This window comes from Eucyclogobius newberryi, unplaced genomic scaffold, assembly GCF_026437365.1.
Source record: "Eucyclogobius newberryi isolate DKJ021-1_F unplaced genomic scaffold, fEucNew1.0.hap1 SCAF_22, whole genome shotgun sequence".
NCBI lineage: Eukaryota > Metazoa > Chordata > Actinopteri > Gobiiformes > Gobiidae > Eucyclogobius > Eucyclogobius newberryi.
In genome coordinates, this window is record NW_027315857.1 from 19,957,784 (window position 1) to 19,976,614 (window position 18,831).

The 18,831-nt window shown below is 39.1% G+C and overlaps 2 non-coding genes across 2 annotated transcripts; one reads left to right on the forward strand and one right to left on the reverse strand.

Moving 5' to 3' along the window:
- Positions 1 to 14,429: 14,429 nt before the first annotated feature.
- LOC140372241 (small nucleolar RNA U3) lies at positions 14,430 to 14,644 on the reverse strand. Its single transcript, XR_011928576.1, has one exon. It is a non-coding gene; the product is annotated as a small nucleolar RNA U3 (small nucleolar RNA).
- A 606-nt stretch (positions 14,645 to 15,250) lies between these two features.
- Positions 15,251 to 15,465, forward strand: LOC140372236 (small nucleolar RNA U3). The gene has a single exon (XR_011928571.1). It is a non-coding gene; the product is annotated as a small nucleolar RNA U3 (small nucleolar RNA).
- Positions 15,466 to 18,831: the final 3,366 nt, after the last annotated feature.

Genomic DNA, 18,831 nt, shown 5'->3' on the forward strand with positions numbered 1-18,831 from the left:
TTAATGTGACTAAATAAAGTAATAAAATATATCAAATAGAATGGGAGACGCCCCTAAAACACATCTGAGAGTCACTGCTTGTCAGTGGTTCTAGTCTCTGAGTTTAGCCTGTGATGAGCTGGACTCTGTTCAGGGTGAATCCTGTCCAGCTCCAAAGTCAGTGAAGGCTCCAAACCCATAACGGGAATAAGAAGCAGAAAGTTTATGAAAATTAATTTTATAATTACATAATTCAGACTGAAAATGCACAAATGTGACGAGAGTTTGAATTGAAAGACGTGTCTTATGCACGTTTTTGTCTATTTTGAAAAGCATCTTGTATATTATTTGTCAGAGAAATATAATCTTTAGTTATTGTATTATAGTTAATATAATAACTGAAAAGTGTGATATTGTGTTCTCTAAATGTAGAGACAGTCGTGGGTGTTGTGTCCTTCCTCTGTAAACTTAAACTGAACAGTCCTGGTCTAGAAGCACAAATGCATCAATAATACAACTCAAATGTGATGCTATTTTATTGGTGACCACAGCACATATGATGTGGTTCAAACCACTGTGGATGTTGTAGTACTAAAATACACCACTATGTGTCACTCTGGAGACGTGTTTCACTGTCTGGAAACATCTGGGTCAAATACTTTGCATTTTCACTCATTTCTTTACATTTAAAGATCAGAGAATACAACAGAAAATGAATTTTTGACACTTGTTAAGAAACCGTCAAGAAAATATTCAACAACTTTTACTTTACAAATCTTCATCACTCAGATCACACTCTTTCCTCACAGTGTCAGAGGAAACAGTGAAGAGTCATCAAGAGCAGAGAGCATGAGGAGTAAAGCAGGTCTCATGTGGAAATGTGAAGACTTTATCAAAGGAAGAGTCAGAAAAACTCAATCTCTTAAATATTATTTCCATTTCTTTGAAAAAGGACATTTATGAGAAGCAGTTTATTGGATTTTTATTCTGGCAATTTACTTCCACAAAAAGTCAATAAATAAGTAAATCTGAATATTCTTTCATGTACTTTGTATTTTCTGGTTATTTGTGTGTTTCATCTTCTTATGGAAACACTTTGAGGACAGAAACCCCTGGACTACCTCACAGAGCGACCCCAGTTTGTGAGAGTTCGACCTGCAGTGTGAGGGACCTGCAGTGTGAGGGCCCTGCAGTGTGAGGGACCTGCAGTGTGGGGGACCTGCAGTGTGAGGGCCCTGCAGTGTGGGGGCCCTGCAGTGTGAGGGACCTGCAGTGTGAGGGCCCTGCAGTGTGAGGGCCCTGCAGTGTGGGGGCCCTGCCGTGTGAGGGACCTGCCGTGTGAGGGCCCTGCAGTGTGAGGGACCTGCAGTGTGGGGGACCTGCAGTGTGAGGGCCCTGCAGTGTGAGGGCCCTGAAGTGTGGGGGCCCTGCCGTGTGAGGGACCTGCAGTGTGAGGGCCCTGCAGTGTGAGGGACCTGCAGTGTGAGGGCACTGTCCTCGGGCCCTTTCTCTTCACCCTTTACACTGCAGACTTCAGACATGACACGGACAGCTGTGTCCTGCAGAAGTTCTCTGACGACTCTGCCATCATCGGACTCATCACGGACGACGATGACGCGGAGTACAGAGGACTGGCGCAGGACTTTGTGGACTGGTGTCAGCGGAACCACCTCCTCATCAACGCGGGGAAGACCAAGGAGATGGTGGTGGATTTGCGCAGACACCACCCCACTGCCCCCTCGCCAGTGAACATCCAGGGACGGGACATTGAGAGAGTGACTCATACAAGGACCTGATGTTCATCTGAACCACAAACTGGACTGGACTCATAACACAGACACAATGCCGACTTAAACATGTGCAATACCGTCATATTCATGTGCAATTACTGTCATACTCACACGCAATAATGTCATATTCATGTGCATATAACTGATGAAAATAAGAGTGTTTACTTTACCATTATTATTAGTATTATTTGTCTTATGCCAGATATTTTTACTATTATTATTCTTTTATTTTATCTTTATTTTGTTTTCTGCCCTCCATTCCCTATTAAGATGTGAGAGGACCTGTTTACAGGAGTTTTGTTAATAAGAGTTTTTGTTTATAAGAGTTCTTCTGTTAAGAGTGTTTTTAAACTTCCTATAAGTGATCTGTCCTTTTCCTCTGTATCTACTGCTTTGTAACACCAACATTTCCCCATGTGTGGACAATAAAGGAACATCTTATCTTATCTTATATTATACAGACACAGACTCTTGTTTTGAAGCTCTGATATCTTAGAGCACAAGTATTAATCCTCAAATGAAATACAAACACATGACCTAAGACGACTGCTTCCATTGGACAGTTTTACATCAGTGAAAACTGTTTCACACAAATAGTTTGGTTGAAATGATTGACAGCTCAGTCCTCACTGGAACTATGTCACTAAACAGGTTCAGTCACTGTGTGAGAAAAGAACAGAACAGAGAAGATAATGTACTATTTAAGTCTGAGGAATAACAGCCAAATTACATGTGTTTTGTTTTGATTATGTCTTAAATATTATTCTAAATGTGTCTGTAAATGTCTAGATTCAGGTTAAATATGACACAAAAAGTGACTCTGCAGTAAAAAATAAGCACAAAGTTGTTGAAATGTCACTGTTTATTAAACCTAATTTACTGCAGTTTCTTTTTCTTCTTGCAGCATTTTTAACAGTGTATTTCATTTAGATGATAAATATAAAGAAGATGAAGATGGATTGTAAATTATACAGAACTATATTTTTATACTTCTACCATTGCTACGCTAACGTCTCATTTTAAAACACAAACAGAACAAGAGAAAAGACGTAAAACGCCGTAGACTTGTTCAAAAGTGAACTGCGATAACCCCAAGGTGTGTTTACTGAATTCATTTTTGAGTTATTCACATATTCTTAAAGTGTGAATTCAAAGCTATGCAATGATGTCACCCATGTAGATCTGATCATATTTAAGTAAGTTGTGGTCATTTGAATGTAAACACCATTTAAACCTTTCACTGAGAAAACGGGGCTCAAGGTTTTTCACCTGAGTGAGCCCAGAGTCAATAGAGAGTAGTTTAGACGAAGCAAGAGATATTGCTCTGTCTAAACTACTGAAATCAAGAGAACTGTTCTCCTTTCAAATATCGTCCACACTTCTGGTTTGAGAAATAAACACGGCACCGAAGAGAGTATATTAAGCATAAGTCAAATGTTTTTGGGAATAAAACCTTCTGCTCCTTCTTTGTACAGAACCATGAGACTTTGTTTTAACTAGTATAAGGCCCTATAATGGCTCATTTTCTGTTTTTAAATGTCATTCTATTGTATCAAACTGAGTGTTGTTTTAATCATTATTATTGTATCGGCTTCAAAATAAATACAAAAAATCAAGCTTTTTTACATAAAAACTCAAAGTAGTAATTTGTCGCTTAACCTACTGTGCAAAGATTTCATGTTTATTGCAATAATATTAATCAAAATACAGTAGCTTGAAATTCCTTGTAAATGAAACTTGTGATGCGTCTTTGAAAGTGTTGGAACTTTTGTACATGAAATGCTTAGTCTTTACAAATAAATAAAATTAAATGTAATATTGTAAGTCTGTTTTTGTGTGTGTGTTTTTTTAGGTTTTAAGAGCTTGATCTTATCTTTTTGGTCATGTGTTCTCCTGCCAAATAAATAACAGATGAACTCAGCGACCTGTTACGAGATCACGGAACCACACGTTACTTCCTCATGACACACATTCCTCACGCTCCAAAGGCTCCACCACATCCTCAAATGCAAAAACCATGCACAAGATTAAATCGATTCAAAGTACTTAGCTGTTATTTAAACTTTGTCAGACACAACATCTTTGGTGAGGCGAGTTTCTCTGTCGCTGCTTTTGCAATATCTGGGCGGATTTTGTATTTAGTTTACCCGATCAACCTAAAGAAATGCACGTTAAGGCAAAATACTCCAACTAATATACACTCCTGATTTGTCCTGATGTGGGAAATTGAAGGATTGATCAAATGGAGGTTCATGTATTCAGCGTGCAAGTACTTCTGGCAGTAATTGTGTCGTCAAATGTGACAAGATGCAGGAGATAACAGTGTAAAACCAGATAATCCAGTTCATAGATCCGTGTGTTCACATCCCAAAAAGAAATGTGAAAAACACCTGTGACCTGTGTTCTGTTGATAAGTGGATTACTGTACCTGTAATACTGGATGTGTCATCGGCCATCTCATGTACGCGGAGGACTTTTTGATTTTTCCTTTATATGACAGGATATATCTGCTCTCAATACGGCTTTCATAATGACTTTATTGTAACGTTTGTAAAAGTGATGTTATGATTGGTGCTCTTAATGTCTGTGATGAGGTGAAGTACGCTGGGGATTATGCTCTGAGCGACCTCACGTGTGACAATAAACTGCAGACAATTCAAATGTGCTGATCAGGGGGATTAATGCTTTGCAAGTGTCGAATAGTTTTATATGAAGCATTTAACTTCCATTTTGTCTTCTCAAGATGTGCACAAGGACCTGGACAGTCAGCAGAAGATTTTATGACCCTTGTTGACATGTTTCGGCTGCTTAACTGCGAGCCGTCTTCAGAGCTGTCACGCCGTCGGTGTCGTGTCATTTATCAGCCGATGTTACTTCCCGAGAAGAGAACGACAGCCTGAACGACCGGGCGGGTCTGTCAGGCTGACCACGCCTCGTGATCGCTCTCTCTGTCCCATAAGTGGAAGGCCCAGTCTCACCACGGTTGATTCTGTCAGTGCCTCGTTTTCTGATTTCACCTCCTCGATCCAGAGTTTGAACTTGTTGCTCTCAGATCCAACGACCCGTCCCAGTCCCCAATAACACATTCAGACCTCAGACTGACACAAATAGTATAAGAGAGTCACAGCTTCGTTGCAACAGGAGACTGAACTGTACTTCTCCTGTACTTTTAACATACTGTGAATATTACGTAACCTCTTTGCAGTATATGAACTTTGTCTTAGCTATGAAACCTGTGTCTTTAATAATGATGAAATAAAATGGCAGTTGTAATTTGAAGAAAAACTACCATCATTTTTTTTTTTTAAACATTTCTTTCAACATTTCACTTCATTTGCATAGTTTTCCTTGCCACACAGTAAAGTTCTGTAGTGCAGCTTCAAATACCTCATGGGATAATAATTCTGGAGAACTTGTCTGCAGCGTCTCCAGGAAATAGAAAACGCTTGAATTGTTTCGAAAGAATGTAACTTGACAATGACGATGGAAATTAGTTTATTTCCTTGTCAGTGTCATACATAATATGTAAGACAGTGACATCCTGCTCTTAAAACCTCGCTGGTGCATATGCTTCATCAGTCGCCATGGAGCACCTGTCCGTCCTCCTGCTCGCGCTGCTTCTACTGCTACTGCCCGTCTGTAACTCTCAGAATTACTACACTGGAACTGTGAGCACGTACTACCCCAAACTCAACACGAACGGCTCTGTGACGGTGTGTATATTATATATATTATGTATATTTATGTATATTTATGTATATTTATGTATATTTATGTATATTTATGTATATTTACTGGTGGAAGTGGGCTCTACAATGCAGTTAAGATATAAAATAGCCTAGAGAAGTAATTTAATTGGTTATTCCTCTTTGGGCTTTGTTTAATTCAAAGTGCTGTTCTTAAGACAGGCTTAAATCTAAGTAAAAATGTATTAAATTCCAGCTCATGTGAGGGTGAGTGACGGACAAAAGGTCATTAACATTTGAACTGTTCACAATGTGAAGCCTTTCAAAACAGATCTTTAACTGAAGAACTACAAGTTACAAACATCATTTATCATGTTGTTTATTGTCATGGACATTTAAGCCATATTTAACGACATATTACACAAAATGTACTTTTAATGAGCTTTCAATCATGTTATTATGGTTTTTACTTAAGCTAGACATTTTCATGCATGTTTGAAGAATCCTGCATTGTCCAGGCTTGAGTGCTCTAAAAATGTCAGTTTCTACCTATCCCCCATCCCCGCCCACAGCACTGTGCTTACTTGCGATTACTATAAAACGTACTCTTCCCCGTCCACGCCCGCTCTCCGTACGGACACGCCCTTAAAGCAGACGGGAGACTGTCTGCCCCTAAAATATAAAACCTGGAGAGTAGAACATGAGGCTAACATTACAGTTTTTTACGATTGAATAAACACTAAAATCTAAAGTTTTGCCCAATTATCAAAATCTTACACTCCAGGAGCAAAACTCGGCCTCAGATCTGCTCCACTGTAACACAATAAGTCAGTTCACACTTTGTGCAAAACAACACACACAGTGATTTACAACACTGAACACACTTGTGCATTTACACACAGAAGTATATCAAGATGTCACTTCTGCAATTCTAAAGCACTGACTGCCAAATGACCACACCCATGTGCCACATGACCACACCCATGTGCCAAATGACCACACCCATGTGACAGCTCATTGAACACTGTCATCAGGTGACCAAACACAAGATCGCTTAATTGTAAACACACCAATCAGGTTTAAGCACTGTAAAAATGCAGCAGGTGAGTTCAGCAAACTGAACCAAAATGGAAGGAAGAGGAAGAGTGAAGAGTGAAGATGAGAAGGAGGAAGAGTGAGGAGGTGAAGAAGGAGGCAGAGGCCGTGCCAGAGGTCGAGGTAGAGGTCGAGGAAGAGGGAGAGGGAGAGGGAGAGTTCTTTTTTGTACTGGATAAAATGTAATGTTCATGAAAACTGGGAAATGTTTTCTTTTTTGCCATGTTGGCTTGAGTTTATGGAAAAAACTAAATGACATTGTCAACAGCATCAGTCTTGTGTCCTGTGTGGTGTCTACAGTGATGCACAAGTGTGTGTAGTGTTCACTGTGTGTGTTGTTGTGCACAAAGTGTGAGCAGACATTGTGTTTCTAGTTGTGCAAATCCGAGCCGTGTTTTGCAAATTCTCTGTGTACTTCACCCACACGACTCTGTGCAGCAGTGTGTAACTGGTGTGTAACTGGTGTGTAACTGGTGTGTAACTGGTGTGTAACTGGTGTGTAACTGGTGTGTAACTGGTGTGTAACTGGTGCAAACATAGTGAAGTCACATGCAACGTGTGTGTTTCATATGGTAAAAAAATATGTTTTTGATCAATTAGTGTAGAGTTTTTACAAGAGTGTTTCATTTTGCAAAGGAGCTAAGGGTTTGTGGTTGTGCTAATTGTGTGTAGGGTTTTGCGAAATAAAACAAAACCATCAAAATTGTGTTTATTCAATCGTAAAAAACATTAAGATGAATTACTGTGTTAACTGTGTGATGCAGTGAAGTGGGACACACAATGAGGCTTTGATGATGTTTGGCTGCATTGTTTGTTTGCAGGTAGAAGTTCGCGTTAAGATGAGCGGTTATCCGTGTCCAGACTTTTCCTGGAGCTGCATCAGTGGAAACTGTGGGACGACTGTGTCGTCACAAACAAGCTATATTGATTCATATGATTTTTTTTGTCAGAGAGAGAATGTTGTGGTCAAACAGGTTCCGACCAAAGCACCGTTTATGTTTCGAGTCCCAGAGTAAGTCTTGTCATTTAAAGGGCCTGTGCACCACTTTTTTTTTTAGCATTTTAGCTTGAACCATTTTACAATATTCTTTCAAATGCATCAGGATGTGATGAATCCTGAAAGGAGACAACAGGAGACAAAATTAAGTAAAGCAAAACGTATTGTCATTGATTAACTGACGTCAGATCACAATGCCAATGATTAAGTCGTATAAAATAACAGAAAATCCACGTATTGAAGACTGAAGTATCAAAGTACTGATTCTCATACAAATATATCAATAATTCATCAATAATGTGCAATATTTTTTGACTGAATTTGAATTGAAATACATTGTTTAGAATTATTAGTTCTTTTTGAATCCATGTGAAACGTGACAATGTTGTACAAAAATAAAACACCAACTTGTCAATGCCTGATCTTGTCAGATCTCTTAAGCTAAGCAGGGACGTGCCACAGGGGGGCGGTAGTGCACACTGCCATTGTGTCCTTGGGCAAGACATTTGACCCAGCTTTCACACTGGGAATGTGGGGGTTTTAAGGCTCTGAAATGAAGTAACTTATAGACAAGTAATATTATAACATGTTGGTACACTTATACTTAGCTCTATAAAGGGAAAAGGTGGAAGGACAAACAAGTCAGTGCAGGGGTCAAAACCAGCTGTTTTCATCTGAGGCAAAACTAAAGCCGTACTTACCTGCCAAGGACGATGAAAGAGTGATTCACTCATTTATTACAACACAACTAGATTACTGCAACTTTCTTTATTTGGTCTGGATCTGACCTCTCTTAAACACATGCGGCCCGGCTGCTCACAGGTACAAGGCGTCACCAACACATGACTCCAGTCCTGGCATCAATGCAAATGTTGATCATGGTTTTTAAGTACAGTTTAAAGTTCATGTTAACAGATGAGCAGTATCACAATTAATTGTTCTTATCCTGAAGTTTTCTGGCAGACAACAACATGTTTTGGTATTATTCTTTGATGGTGAATGGTGTGACTGACGTCAGAGCTCTGACTGTGGTGGAGCTCAGAACGCGGTCGGACTCTGGGCAAATCAACAGACCTCCTCACACAACCATGGTGCCCTTTATCATGTAAGAAGAGTTCATTACCAATAGCCAAAATGTTAAACTTAAAGAAACAGTAAACTCCATTGTAAAATTCCCCTCTATTATAACTCACTTGATAAGGATCCGTGGTTGTGTTTCAGAGTCCCTCACAACTGTCAGAGAAGTGTTCGTCTGGTGACCTTTGACCCGGATGGAGACCAGGTCCAGTGCAGATTTGCAGATAACAGTCGACACCCAGAGGAGTGTGCCCAGTGCAGCCCACCATCTGTGCTCCGCCTGCACCCAGTGAGAACCATCAGGCTTCAAATGAATGAACAGGATCTTTATGATTTACTCTTTAATAAGACAAGAGAACACCACATCAGCACATAGTTTGGCTTGTATTATTTACTATCAAGTCATTTTACAAACAAGTCTATGCAGTCATTTCTTTTTGTTCTGAATGGAAACTTTTACTCGTAGTAATCCACATTCTAGATGTTGTAGACGTGTATAACCTGAGCTGTTTCCCCTCCACAGAACTGCACTCTGGACTTCAGCCCGACCACCAGCACGGGCTACTACGCTGTGCAGCTGATGATGGAGGACTTTGCCACATCAAATATCTCCTTGACATTAAGTAATGGGACACAGGAAACAAGGACGAGCTCTCAAGCCATCAGCCAAATCCCTGTGCAGTTTGTGTTTTATGGTAAAAACCAATCACACGATTTACACAGCACAGTTCAATAACAGAAAGCTAGAATAGAGAAGACATTGTGTGGAATAGATGTAAACACTTTAGCACCATTTACAGAGGAGAGAAGTTTATCACCAAACACTGACAAATAAACAGATCCAGAGTCAAAATGCAGCTGAACTATTAAAGTGCAGGAAACAGCAGCACAATCAGAACTGCTTTTATTATTTCAGTTTTTATATTAAAACGTATTTCCAGTGCTGAACGCAGCAACCAAACTCAAAGTATTTGTGACTTATTACCTTATGATTAAATCTATTTTACAGGTACAAATCATGTCTATAATATTATTTTAATTAATATTAAAACACAGTGACGGCTGGTGATACAAACTATGGAGAGATTATTTGACATCACTGTGTTTTGTTTTGTGTTATTTTATAACTTAGAGGAAGAAACCATTTGTGAGAAAATACATTTGACATAAATTTAGATTTTATGCTTTATAAAATATCAGATTGTAAAGAGTAAATCTTAAACCTCAGTGATACTGTAACTTATAGTGCACAGTAGCAATTACTACATGAAGAGGAAAACAAACACAAACATTAGTTTCATAAAACAGACAGTTGTCCATATGCATTTTTGTGTTTTTGTGTTTTCTCAGTCAGATGTTTCATGTCCTGGACACTATTTTCACCCCGAGCCCGGTCTGTAGATGCAGTTATAAAACAGTAAACATGGAACGAGCTAAAGCCTCTGGTATAAGAAGATCCACTTTGGTCCTTTTAAAACTCCTCTCTGACCTCATTAGGAGGCTGGTCCGGTCCACTTTCCTTTATTTGTTTCTTTCAAAATGTTTCTGAAGCAGAGATCGCACAGTTGTGAATGTGAGAGAAATGTGTTTTAGAGTGAAGAGTTTTGTAAATCTGATTTGTTTATGGCCTCTACAGTTTATTCAGCAGCTCCCCCCTGTGAAGAAGGGTTGTACCTGCCCAAGTTTGTCAGTCCCACTCCAGAACATGGAGCTCATCTGTTTTTTACTGCAAATACAACGACATAAGTTCCTGTAAAAGCCGAAGCAAATCTGAGGTAGGTGATAATCAGTGATATTGTTCTGAGTTTAAGTTTGTACTTCTTTGATAAGCATAGCACATAATACAAGACATATATTGGAAAAAATAAAAAGACGTAATCAACACATTTTACTCTCATTTGCTTTTTGTGAAGGATTATTGGCATGGAGTTTAGCGGGCCGTCCGGATCAAGCAAGCGGTCTTTAAATGAGAGCGAGTTTCTCTGGAGCTGGAAACCATCAGATGAATCTATTGGACAAAGTTATCCAGTCTGCTTTGTGGCTTATACCAGGTACTGTGGACCAGCTAAAGATGCAAAAACTACTATATCAACTTATACTTTCTTCAATAAGTTACTAGTTACACATCAAGTTACATTTTAAATCTAAACACACCAACGGCCATAAAGTTACAAAATGATGATTTGAATAATGTATCTTACAGTGGGTGGCATCAGTCAGACCTTCGCTGTTTCATGGTGGATGTTGTTGGTAAGTTATTTATTCTGTAACTGATATTTCTGGAGCTAAAACATTTTTTAACCGAGAAAATAAACTCTAATCCAGTGTTTCTCAAACTCACGGCCCTCTGCAGTTTGCATATTTGTTTTATTGAGGCTAATTAATCAATATTTAGACATATTTTATTATCATTTTAGTTTAGCTGATAAAGTCCAGGTTTAGATCTGGTTGTTGTTGTTGTTGTTGTTGTTTACTCTTCCTCCACAAGTACATCCATTTTTCACATTTAAAACAAGACTGAAAGTTATTTTATCAACCTTAATATTGATGAGTGTCAGATTTAATAGTTTTATGTCTAATGTTTGTAACGTTATCTTATTAGTCTGTTATTTAAAGGTCCCATAACATGCAAAATCGACTTTTCAGAGCTTTTAACTTTCTTACATTGCTATTTGTGCTTCATATATGTTCCCAGAGTGTTTTTTTTATTGATTCCCGCAGTGTTTGGCTATATTACAGACTATCTCCTTTCCTCCAAGCTCCAAACTAACGGGGGATGTCTACAAGACCGCGTAATAAGGGCAAGCACGCGTCATCATCCCGTCACGGGTGGGCGGGGCACACACGCGCTCTGAGACTACGGGTGGGCGGGGCACACACGCGCTCTGAGACTACGTCACGGGTGGGCGGGGCACACACGCGCTCTGAGACTACGTCACGGGTGGGCGGGGCACACACGCGCTCTGAGACTACGTCACGGGTGGGCGGGGCACACACGCGCTCTGAGACTACGTCACGGGTGGGCGGGGCACACACGCGCTCTGAGACTACGTCACGGGTGGGAGGGGCACACACGCGCTCTGAGACTACGTCACGGGTGGGAGGGGCACACACGCGCTCTGAGACTACGTCACGGGTGGGCGGGGCACACACGCGCTCTGAGACTACGTCACGGGTTGGGCGGGGGAGCCAGATGGCTCTTCACAAGGGTGGGGGCGAATATCAAACCAAGCCGTCTGCATTGAGGGGGTCCAAGGTCCGGGTGATATTTCTAAACTATTATGTTAAGGGTGTTGCACAACCCTTATTATTATCAATTATACACTTAGGATAGACTACGAAACGTGGAAAAAAATCATGTTATGGCACCTTTAACGACATGTTGAGTTTCATTAAACAGGCTCCAACTGTTTTACTGACAATTACAGAAGCACTTTTCTTCAGTCTGTTACTTGTTTTGTTGTTTTCCACAGCATCACTGACAACAACTCCTTCTCCTACTACTACTACTACTACTCCTCCTCCTACAACTCCTCTTCCCACTAATACTACTACTACTACTCCTCCTCCTCCTTCTACTCCTGAGAATGCAGCTACAACACCGTCAATCAAAGGTAACTTTTGTTTTTAGAGAGTAAACAGAGATAAGTAAAAGTCATATTTTTGATTTGTTGACTTTGCTTTTTCTTGTAGTTGTCTTAAATACAAAAGTCTCCACGTCCCTGTCCAAAGAAGAGCTGACCACAGCCATGCAGAAGGTCAGACTAAGCACCATGGTAACATTTATGTGTCTGCTGCACGTCTTTTATCAATGACTCTTGTTTCTGTAGCTCATAAAGGAACTGCTGGATTCACTACCACAAAACATCGGTGTAGAAATCGTGAAAATTACGCCTGTTGATTGAAAACAATTTCATGTTATTAAAAGGAGACATATTCTGCTAAATCGACTTAACTGGACTTTTAACCTGGTTAGAACTGTGTTTTCCTGATCATTTGTTTACTCAAAGTTATATTTTCATTCCTGCATGTTCGAGCAATTTTAATTTGTCCTAAAACTGGGGCTGGAGTGCTCAGAAAATTCCTGTTTTCACCTGTCCCCTGTCCCCGCCCACACCCCTGTACTTAGCCAGGATGATCTGAAAAACAAAGACTAAGTGACACATGCAGCTGCTAAAATGTCACATCAGAACTTTAAAAAAACTAAAAACATGTTTTAGTAAATGTGAAATGTTAGGAGGCGGGGCTTGTCAGTTCTGCAGTTTTTAGCAGGAAGTCAAAGGGATTTGTTTCTATCACTAAACCGTTTTACATTAATGTTGAATTTCACAATGAACAAAATGTAAAATGATGATTTACTGATGTTACGGTTTAATATTAAGAAGTTGAAATAAACTCGTTATGTCTCCTTTAATGTGTGATTTGTTTTCATTACATCACCACATTCTACACTTTAATAACAATCAAATCAACTCTGAATAAAAACACTCTCATTATATATGAGTAAATCTTCCTTTTACTGTATTAAAAGAACATACAGGGCCCATTGTATCTTTGAACTGTTCTGATATTTACCTGTTTCAATTGTAAAGAAATTAAACTGTACTTTTATCATTTCTCGAGCCTTGTCCTGCCATCAGTTTTATTGAAAAGCATTACAATAGTGTTTGAATATTGTAATGCAAAAACAAGGGAAAAAACAAGATAAAACTTTATTTCTGTGAGTTTTAAGTCATAAAAGGATACAACGAACAAGAAAGTGCAATGTGTGAATTATGTTAAATCTATATGTGAGCTCAGTTTAATGCCATATTGTGGAACATTCCAGGCAAAGGTATAACATCTCCATAAAGACAAGCAGATGGTGAACAATCGTTCTACTACAGAAGCCTGAAGATTGCACAAGGACAACCAGTCTTGATCTCACTGGTTCAAACTTCTCCCTGACCCTTCACCAGTATTGACCCCTCAGTGCCCTTTATCCATGGACACTTTAGAACAGCGGGGCGATCCTTTGGGCGTGGCTCCTCCTCTGTCGCTATAACAAAACACAAAAAGTTAGTTGAAGTAGTGACAGCAGAACATAAGTCAATGTTTATGGACAGCAGTAAAGCTTAGTGTGTCAGTTGTGTGTTTAAATGCGTTACAGTTTGGATTAGTGCATGCGCCCCCTGCTGGTGTTTTTGGGTGTGTGAAAGTGCAAGGGCTAAATATCAGCCTGAGTACTTAGATGTGGGTCAGTCATGTTACGTTCTGGTCACATCTACAGCACGTCAGGCCTGGTTTAGTCCTTGGTTAGTCTTGGTTAAGTCCTGGTTAAACCCTATGCAGCTGGCTCATCCTGGTTTAGTCGTGGATTAAACCTGAGGTAAAGTCAGGTTTTAGTCCTGGTCATATCTTCTACAGCTTGGTCTTTCCTCATTTAGTCCTGGTTTAGACCTGTGAATGAAACAAAACACAAGATAATCGATTGTACCTTTATCTTTGGGAGCTCTTAATGCCTGGATTACAACTGCACAGATGAGGAGCGCAGGGCCCACGGTGATGAGGACGACCATGACAGTGTTGAAGATGCAGTGCTTTCACCTCACCTCTAGATGTCATCAATGCACTGATGTTTAGCACAAGAGATAGAATCATGAATGAATTTAAAAGGAAAATAAATACTTCTTGTTGAATATGATGTACTTCTCATTTATTTTCAAACGATTTTTAGGGTTTCAATTACTTGTACTTTTTGAAGATGATCCTTAAAGACAAGTTATTTCTTCTTATTGACTTCATTATAATATGTCTTAAATCCAAATCACTCAGATCATACTTCCTCCTCACAGTGTCAGAGGAAACAGTGAAGAGTCATCAAGAGCAGAGAGCATGAGGAGTAAACCAGGTCTCTCTGTCTGCTTCATGTTCAGGAAAAAGTATCACCAACTCTTCATCGTGATCAGCGAGACCAAACTCTTTAGAAACACATTTCTCAAGTCACAAACTATAGAAATGATCCCTGAAAGTAAAGTCTTAATGTTGGGCAGCTCTGCAGCAGACACTAGAGCCTCACACTGACACTCTGTGTCAAGTACAATATGTACACTTTTATATCATGTCCTCAATGTTGTTTTCAACATGTGAAAATGTGAAGTTTGACTTCATCAGTTAAAGGAGAAAATGTGGCAAAAAAGTGCAAATTGAATAAAAAAAATGATAAATGATATTAACTGTAGGAGCCAAAATGTACTTGAAACTGAGCAGCCGAGAGGCGAGTTTAGTGACCGACTTCACCTCTACATCAACTTTAAAATAAAGGTTTAAGTAATATTATAATATTAATGCACGTGTGTGACTGACTTTCACATTTGTCTGATAATTAAAACTAAACTGACATTTATAAAGACATGATTTAACACATTTGTGTTGGATTGACATAATATCTTCTGGATATTGTTATTGGGAAACGCCACAAAAATATTATTTTTTGTCAACGCTGCCCTCATCTACAAACAAGTCGTTTTAAGAAGAATTCTGAACATTTCCTACAAAAGTGTTAGAATCTTGTGATGACATGTTTAGCTTCTGACACAGAGTGACAGTGTGAGGCTCTAGTCTCTGCTGCAGAGCTGTCCAACATTAAGACTTTACTTTCAGGGATCATTTCTATAGTTTGTGACTTGAGAAATGTGTTTCTAAAGAGTTTGGTCTCGCTGATCACGATGAAGAGTTGGTGATACTTCTTCCTGAACATGAAGCAGACAGAGAGACCTGGTTTACTCCTCATGCTCTCTGCTCTTGATGACTCTTCACTGTTTCCTCTGACACTGTGAGGAGGAAGTATGATCTGAGTGATTTAGATCTAGGCCATGTTGAAGTGACTTTAACAACAGCATTAGATAACAGGTCAGACAGGGTTGATTTTTACTGTGAGTTGATTCAACAAGTAAAAGTTATTGAAAATCCTTAACATCATAGGAAAATTGATGCTAAGTATATCATATTTAACAAGAAGTATTTATTTCCCATTTAACTTAATTCTTGAATATACTTCTTGAGGTATAACATCAGTGCAATGAAGACATCTAGAGGTGAAGTGAAAGCACTGCATCTATTTTCTTCCCGTCCTCTTTCTTTTTTAACAGAGAAATGGGTCCATGTTTTCTGGGTAGACTAATACAAATAGAACTAGTTTGTACCATTAAACATACAATATGAAGAGGCTGGTTCAGCAATAACATCATCTCCTCAATGACAAAAACCAGACGCCTCCTAAATCGGCAGGAAATCCATTTTTATCTAATTCAATTACATAAACTATCATGTATAATAAAGGCTAGAGAGACTCTGTTGCCATGGCAATTTGACAGCCATCTTGTGATTGTCAGAGCAGCAAAAGTCTAATAGAAAATAATGTAGAACAGGACCAGGAAATGAGTAGTTCAAAAGGTGGAAAAATGTACATATTATTATAGTATATTTTGGACTTGGTTTAGTTTAATCCTGGTCCTGTTTAGGCCCTTCTTTTCTGTCAGGTTTTTCCAGATTTTCCTTTTTTACTTTAGCTGGTGTATTTTTTATGAGTTATAATTATACATTATAGTTTTACACCAATCAACTCGCTATTTGTGGAAGAAAATTAAAAAATCTGTAGAAAATGACATCACACTAGGGATTCAATCTAAGGGTCAAACATCATTTACACAAAATAAACCACTTTTTTTTGACCCTATAAACATTAATACAACAAAAAAAAAACACACAAAACATTCAATAATTTTTGTCCCAGTTGTTGCTGTAATGTCCTATCGTGATGTCATCAATTACAAACAGGAAATACAATTATAAACCTAAAAAAAAACATTTAAAACATTTTTTTAAGCTAAATTTCAATTTTTTTTTTTTTTATCTTAACTGCAATTTAGTTCAACGAGTGGTCGGACCTGTCAGAGGCACTTTAACCTGTTTGTGTGTCAATGCAATGGACACAACCAGTACCATTATTACATCATAACGAGGCTACAATCCATGAGAAATTAGGACTGTTGCCATAGCGATTAACAATTTAAAACACAACATTACGCCATATATTTTGAATAGGGGAAACTCTTCAAAATGTTCCATATACAGGAAACTAAAACACTTGACCAGATGAGTTGAGACAATAAACTGCTTTATTTTTTTGATTTTTTTCCACTTTAGCTTATTAGAGCATAGACATCACCACAATTAAATATAATAAAGTCCACTTATCAGAGTATTTAAGTAATAAAAGTTAATAAAAAGTGTAGCTCCAGTTTAGTTTATGAGAGAATGTTACAGTCAGAACATGGCAGCTGGAGCCGGATGCTGGTCACTGTCGGTCACCATAGCACCGGTGCATCTAGTTTCATCCCACATCATATAAACTGGGTGACAAGTGACGTCAGAGAGTAAACACCGCGCGGTCTGAAGGAGGCAGGAGCCGCCGCCGCCGCACGGACCCCCGGCCGCCGCACGGACCCGGCCGCCGCACGGACCCCCAGCCGCCGCACGGACCCCCGCCGCCGCACGGACCCGGAGCGTCCACAGACCCCGCGGGAAAGCAAAGGTGGAGTTCATTCACGCCGAGAACCGGGGCAAACTCGGAGACGGAGGCGTCGCGACGTCTGTTGCGACGCCGCGGACGTAAGAGGCGCGCGCGGAGGCTGCGCCGTTGCCTGGAAACCGAACCCGGAGCGAGGCAGAAACCAGGCCAAGCATCACATAACGAGTCTGAGCGCGTTACAGGACAGAGGACTCTACCACGAGCTCTGCGCCTCATCTCAGGCTCCACGAGCGCATTTTGACAGGTTTTAAAATGACAGAAGAAGACAGGAGTTTGCTTTAGAGGAAAAGATGTGACACAAGGGCATCTTTTATTATTTATTATTATTTTAATCTACAAAAAGCACGCTGTTTTCAGGTAAGATATGATTAGAAACACACTAACAACGAGATGTGTGACATGCATGCAGTAATGTTTACTTACTATTTAATCTGAATTATTTTAAACATCTTTATGGTTTGTTACTGTTGTTGCTGTTGTTGTTGTTGCTGTTGTTACTGTTGTTGCTGCTGTTGCTGCTGCTGTTGTTGTTGTTATGCACATATTATAGGCCGAATACTGTAGAATATTAAGGGCCCATATTGTCCTGACACATGGTGCAAAGCAAATCTGTTTAGTGTAGCATATATGGTCAATTATTACTACTATGTTTTCTTGTTTTAATGACATTGTTCGCAAAATTCTTCCAAAATTTCTTTCAAGATGTAACCTTTTCTACAAATATTAATTTTCTATTCAAATTAAAATCCATTTCTTATTTTAGAGTAGGTCGAGCCACATATTTGGTCCCATTTTGAGTCCTGATGACTTGATTGCCTCTTTCATGGTATCATAATATATATCAAAAATAATACATAATAATAATAAGGCATGAATTTAAAAAAATGTGTTAACTAAATAAGATAAAAATAAGCTTATACTAAATACTTTGACTGAATTTATACACACAAGTAGACCTGGTTTAGTCTGGACACAAACCTAAAATCTGAAACCATCCCTGGTTCGCGTACGCCTGGTTGGGAAACACTGGTATATCACTATTACTACGCCCAATCTACTGTATTTCTGTATTATTAAATAAAAATTACAAGGGATTACCACATTTTGAAGATAAAACTGCTATAACCGCAAATAATTTTCAAAGAATAATTATTACATTTAAGTTGTTTTTAATGCCAAACAGAGCGTCCGCTTCCTGTTCAGTTTGAATGAATTTAGTTTGATTTTGGGCCAAAAACAAAGCAATAACGTCTGGAAACGGCTCTAAATCGTTACAGACAGAACAGACTCATACGCTGAGACAGAAAAAATATAATCGAATAGACGAAGATAATTGAATATGACTCGGACGTCTTCATTCTGCCGTAGACCGATTGGGTAATTGGATCATAAATGTCAAACTTAATTTAGTGTAATTGCTTTAGTCGGACATGCACAGACACTATTGAAATGACAATATACCTTAAAATAACTTGAATTTTGAATTTATTTTAGACTTTTTTGAGCTGTTCTTGCTACGTTTTTGCCAGTTTCAATCACTATACTGTTATATTTTCTTAATTAAACCAAGATTATGTCATGTTCTTATCCTCGTGGCAGGTCGTTTGGCTGGATGTGTTTCTTTTTGCACTGGAC